Here is a 6,381-nt window from a genome sequence, read left to right on the forward strand (position 1 = left end):
AATTTATATATATATATATATTAATTTTCGAGTATTGTAATTATCCGACAATAAAATTTTGAATAATTTGCTTAATAAATTTGGTTAAGCATCAATTTTATTTAACGAAAATGAATGGTTCGTTTTAAAATCATTACATATGATATATTTTGAAATATTTAATTTATTTGCATATTTTAAAGAAATATGGACATGATTAATTTTCAGTATTTTTATTCTGAATAATAAATAAATACGTTTTCCTTGTAAATAACTGTACACACAAAACTCTTCTGTAATTTATATTTTAGTTGAAATAATAAGATTTGATTCGTTGTCTGCTATAATAGTATGCATCAATTATACTTATAAGTTTACAATAATAAGCATGAGTATAAATTACGATTCAAAAATAGAGGAATAAATTCCAAATAAATTTCTTAGACATTCTTCTAATTCTTAAAACATTTATTTCAAAAATGATACGAAGGAAGAGATAAAACTTGATAAATAGTTCTAACGAGAAGCTTTATGTAGCGTTACACACTTCTAATAGGTTATATTTATTGAGAAATATTGATCTATAGAAATTGCTTGTAAATTAGTTAAATCTATAGTTTATAATTAATCACAAACGAATAGACACGCCGACAGGTTTACATACTTATCAACCTATCAATAAATGTTGAACTTTATCTCAAATATATTATCAAAGCTCGTTTTCAAATATTCTCGTGTTTGAAAAATGTGTTTTTTTAGTTACTATTTTAAAAAGTCATATACATTATTGCAATTTGAAAAATTTCTTATAAAAATAAAATTTTTCAAGAAAAATATATTTAATTTGATATCTTTTAATACATGCCAGCATTCTTAGTAAATAGATTACTTATATCATCAGTTTCATATCACTTCTATATACTGTATATAGGTCAAGTAAATTAAGTCTCCGTCAATCTAAAGTCTAATATCCACTAGAAGTAAGTTTATATGTCATTATAGATATATCTTTTTGATCGAACTTAGAGAGAGACTTCTGATTCTTTTTGAAAGCTTGATCTATTGATACATTACAATATATATGGAAACATCTTCATAAGTCATGGCAACCAGTTTTTTTCGAGCAAATATTATAGTGAAGAATTTCGAAATTCTTTATTGCAATGCATTTGCCCCTCCCCCCCAAAAAATTGGTTGCCATGACTTACGAAGTAACCCTCGTTTATCCATCTGAGAAAAATGAATTTTCAATATTCTTCGGGATTTTTTTTTTATTTGATAAATTTATATGTAAAATAATGTTTAAAAATATACAGTCGACCCCCCATAACACTGTTGATTATTCCGTTTTATATGAATTCCATGTTGTACGAGTCACTTAGATTTGACAAATACGTGTGTCAGGCTTTAAACGGCTCACGTATTTGTAAAATCTAAGTGACTCGTACAACATGGAATTCATATAAAACGGAACAATCAACAGTGTTATAGGGGGTCGACTGTATTATAAAAATTTTTCAACATTATTAAAAATTGTAATGAATAAATTAATCGAAAAAATCCAGTAACGAGTTGCTTAATTAGCTTTCCCGGCAACATTTAAAACTGCGTATATTGCTCCATTATATTTTATTTAAAATACTTTTTATATTTTTAATTATTATAAAATGACAAAAAGCTTAATTTTGAGGATAGGAATGGGTTTTATAAAAAAATTTGTAAATGCTAATAAAGAGTAAAAGCGTCATTAAGTCTCGAGATGTGACACGATCCTCTTATCTCTCCACCCTGTCGATCTTTAATCACGAAAAAATTAATAGCATCAATTCCCTAATAAACAAACCTTCTGCAAAATTTCAGAAATTTTCGACAAAAAGCACAGGAATTATTAAGCTTTAAGAGAAATCGGGCACCACACACATACATATATACATATACACACATACATAGATACACACAGAAAAATTACCGATTTTTTGCATTAAAAGTTCTCACTAAAAATTTTAATGCAATCACTAACGCATTTTTTTAATAATATGCTAAATGAATATACGTCAATATGGTCAACACTTGTAAAGACTGAATGGTATATCCTAAAATAACTATTTACATTAATTTTTAAACGTTATTTCAAAGTATTTTTAGTTTTATCTTTTGGAAAATATTTTATAACTATGCATGCGAATAAGACTAATAATATCAATAAAAATTCCTGCTTCTTAAATTGGTACGTTCAAAAATTGATAAAAAAAAAATTATAACAAAGTTTTGATACTACAGTTTTGTCATTAACTTCTTCACGAAAAAATTATTAAATATGCGCATCTTATTATTAAAACGAAATAACTTTTATATAGAGAAGAGCTAAATGTATTTCAGACAAATGTTTGAATTTCATAAAATAAAATTTGTCTGAAATACAAATGTATTTCAGATAAATTTTATTTTATGTGGGTAAAGAAATAGATAATTCAAATTTTTAACACAATAATCTTTAATCATTATCAATTTTTATTATTAAACATTTTTGCCGAATGGTAATGAATTAAAATTGAAGACACTAAGTCTGTCGGAAAACAGTTACTATTTATCCACTTTCTCTGTTCCGGAATACAACTTTTAACGACCAATCTTTCTTTGGATATCATTTTTTTTTTTTAATTCCGTTTAAAAACAATCTAAAGACACTTGTAGGAAACAATGTCGAAATTAAATGTAAGGCATACTGTTAGGAATTCTTTTAATATACTTTTAACATATAACCGAAAGTGGTAAAAACATTAATTTTTTTAAGTTTGCAAAAGATAGTCTATAATTTATAGCCTAACTTATCTACATTGAAAAAATATAAAAAATATACAAAGCTTATTGAAGGAAGGGGGTCAAAGAGGTCAAAAATGGCTCGGAAACTGTACACATAATTCCAAATATGGAATTCGAAAGTTTTTGACTAATTTTAACATTTTGTTCAATAGATGTAACTTACTAATGAAACTTAGACCAAAAAGATTTTAACAATTTTATGTAAGTAAATTTAATTATTTAAACAGTATCGATTGCAGTAAGGCATAAAAGATTTATTGTTTACGCATATTAAATAATGCTGTATTATTTACAGGAGAAAAAGGATACAGGTATCGCTTGCTTAACGCGGGATTTGATTAACGCAAGAAATTAATTGCGGCAATCCCTTTATTATACGCTGCAGAAATTCTAATTAACGCTGCTTTATTTAATATAGATACCGTATTTGATATACGCGGTAGGATCGAGGGATTAATTAACCGTGTTAATAAAGGATAGCTGTATATAGGATAAATATGATCAAGAAGAAATTAAGATTTCACACATTTAGCCTAAAATAAATTAATTTAAAACAAACTGTTAGCACAATTACTAGTTAAATCGTTTAACAAAGAAATAAAACAGAATCTTTTAGCTATCAGTTTAACGTTACAAAGAAAATATACAATAATATCAATTTTCTTGTTTTTACTCACTTCCTTTTCCTTTATATTCAGTAAAATGGGATGTTAAAGAACTTCTTAAGAAATTGGACTGAAAAAGGGCAAAAAATGCCCGAAATCCTTACAGGAATGGATACTTCTTGTTAAGTATGGCTTTCGAAAACTACTACATAGTTTTATTGAATATCAGGGTCTATTGATTTGATGGCGGCTATACACTAGTAGCCAAACACCATTCATTTATTGTTTGTTTTATTTTATGGCGATAATTATTTCATCACGTCTCAACGATCCGTATCCTACTATTAATATTATATAATTATCCGTAATACAATGTATATTCACTTATTTTTTAAGATACAAAATAATTTTAACAGACTTAAAATTATAGAATATATTTANCTATATTTATGATAAAATTTGAATAACAGTGTCAAATTGTTTAATTTTTAGTTTTATGAGCATGTAATACTAGAATTATTCGATGGAATTTTATCAATTGTAGAACAAAGCTTTCATGTCATTCATTTTACAAATAATGTTTCACTTAGCTCTTTCTCATTGGCTATCGACTTTCTGAAATGTTTCTTACTAAGGAAACAGAAACATTTTTTCGTTTCTGCTGTAACTTTTCGCAAGTGGAAACCTAGTCTAACAGGTTTTTTCAAATAATTTAACTAATATTGCATTAGTGTATAGCTTAAACGTAAACCCTTGATTATTGTAATATTTGTAAAATTATATTTTCATTGAATGTTGCTTCTGTCATTTAAAATATACATTTTATTTTGACGTCTTGAAATTTTAACATATATTTAAGATAAAGTGTAAATATAATAACGTAAGGAAATAATATGCAGAAGGAATAACCAGACAGTACATGTAACTATTCCGAAAAATACATAACGAAAGATATAGTATTTTCTTAAGATATATATAAGTCGTTTTTTAAGAAATAGTGATATGCGTAATACTGGTGAGAATACACTTAACGAATTTAATTACATGGTTGAGAGCAGAATCTATTTTGGGAGATAAGAAACTGCAAAAAACTACTAAATTTAAAGAATTTTATATCATACCAATTATTTCAATTTCACAACCCTGTTCTTGGCTTCATTTCGACATCGAAAAGCTAATGCCAAAATGAAAGTCATAAAATTGTTTATGCCAGTGTTTCTGAACCGCTGGTCAACGAAAAAATTTCACCGGTTCATAGAAAAATATCTCATCGTACTGATGCTGGCGCAGTTGATTGTGAGTGACATTTAAATAGTAATCTAGAGTTAATGTACGTACTTTGTCACATTAATTCTAGATAAGCATGTGTAATTCATAATCGCGTATAATTACTGGTCCAGATAAGAAAAAGATTGAGAAACACTGGTATAGGATGCATGCACACATGCAGCGTGGTAGCACGACTACACAAGCGGCAATCTGCTTAGATTTCAGGGCAGGCGTATAGTATTCAAGAAAGCAAACGACACTGACACTGCCGTTATCCTCGTGTTTGTTTACAAACTTCGTTTTGTATGGTTGGATTTTTTTACCTAAGAAGACATAATCGATGATTTGACCTTTCACCATTATAACAACACGTGATTGTATGTTCTCATTGAAAATACGAAACGAACCGTTATTGGCTGATTGAAATGTGTCATTGTGGCAACCGCCGCAAAAGATAGAATTCAGCAATCTTTCGCATTGTGAGAAAAGCGGCACAAAATCGACTTCTGAGGCGAAAAAAGTGATGTCATTCTGCATCTTTTCTCTGCCTCGCCGCATGTGTGCATCCACCCTTATGCCATTAACAATCTCATGAGCTAGCAGATAAAACATTATTTAAACTTTAAATTATTTTATGAAAATATAATCGGCTTTTGTTATATGTATTATTCCTAAAAGATTTTGAAGATTTAGTTGTAAATATAATTATTTTAAAAATAAGCAAATTCTCAGCAAATTAAGGTGTTGTGTTTTTTGATTTTTCATTTAAAAATAGATGCAGGATATAGAAACAATCATAAATAGAGGTGTATCCAGCTTGTTTTTTAAATCAATTATTGGTAAGATTTAACGCTTTGTATCTTATTTATATAACAAAGGACCACTTACATTAATATATATACATTATACATGCATATATTTTAACTTAATTTTGTTTCACTATCTATCATTTCCTAAGGTTATTACTTTTACACATAAAGATCTTATACATTATTCAATTCATAATTTAATTTAAAAAAAGTAATTTTAACCCTCATGCTTCTCCATAATTTGAAACGACAATATTTCTTAGTTTTATTTAAACAACAAAAAACAAATATTATTGAAGTGTACAAAAATATTACAAAATAAACTGTTTATAACTTTATAGTATGTTGATAATTAATAATTTAATTCAATTTCATTAAATTAATCTTATGTTATTTAGTTATAAATAAAAATTAATTGATATTACCTCATGAGGCAAGATCTCCTAAGTATATATATACAGTAGAGCGTCGATTATCCGAATCAATTGGGGACTGGGATTGTTCGGAAGATCGGTGTTTCGGATAACCGATTATGTACGAAAAAATATATTAACCTATCCCATGTTGAAATTTTTCTCCGTTGCGTGTCGCTTCGCGTTGAATTTTCGTCGATGTTAACGCCTGTGAAGCCTAACGAACACTATTGTATCGTTAAAAATTATTTTTTTATTTTGTACAAACAAAATAAATATATTGAAAAATATAAAAACAATAAAAAATTGTACTTCAGAAGTTAATTTAGTATCAAAAACGTAAAATATTTGAGTAGCCCAAGACATAGCCAAAGATTGCAGCGCCACAGCACTGGCGAAAATTTAAATTTGCCGACTGGAATTCTTTCGGATAATTGACGTTTCGGATGACTGACTTTCGGATAATCGACGCTCTACTGTATA

The sequence above is a fragment of the Centruroides sculpturatus genome, unplaced genomic scaffold (assembly GCF_000671375.1).
Source record: "Centruroides sculpturatus isolate CEXI.00-Female unplaced genomic scaffold, Cexi_2.0 scaffold113, whole genome shotgun sequence".
In the NCBI taxonomy this organism is placed as follows: domain Eukaryota; kingdom Metazoa; phylum Arthropoda; class Arachnida; order Scorpiones; family Buthidae; genus Centruroides; species Centruroides sculpturatus.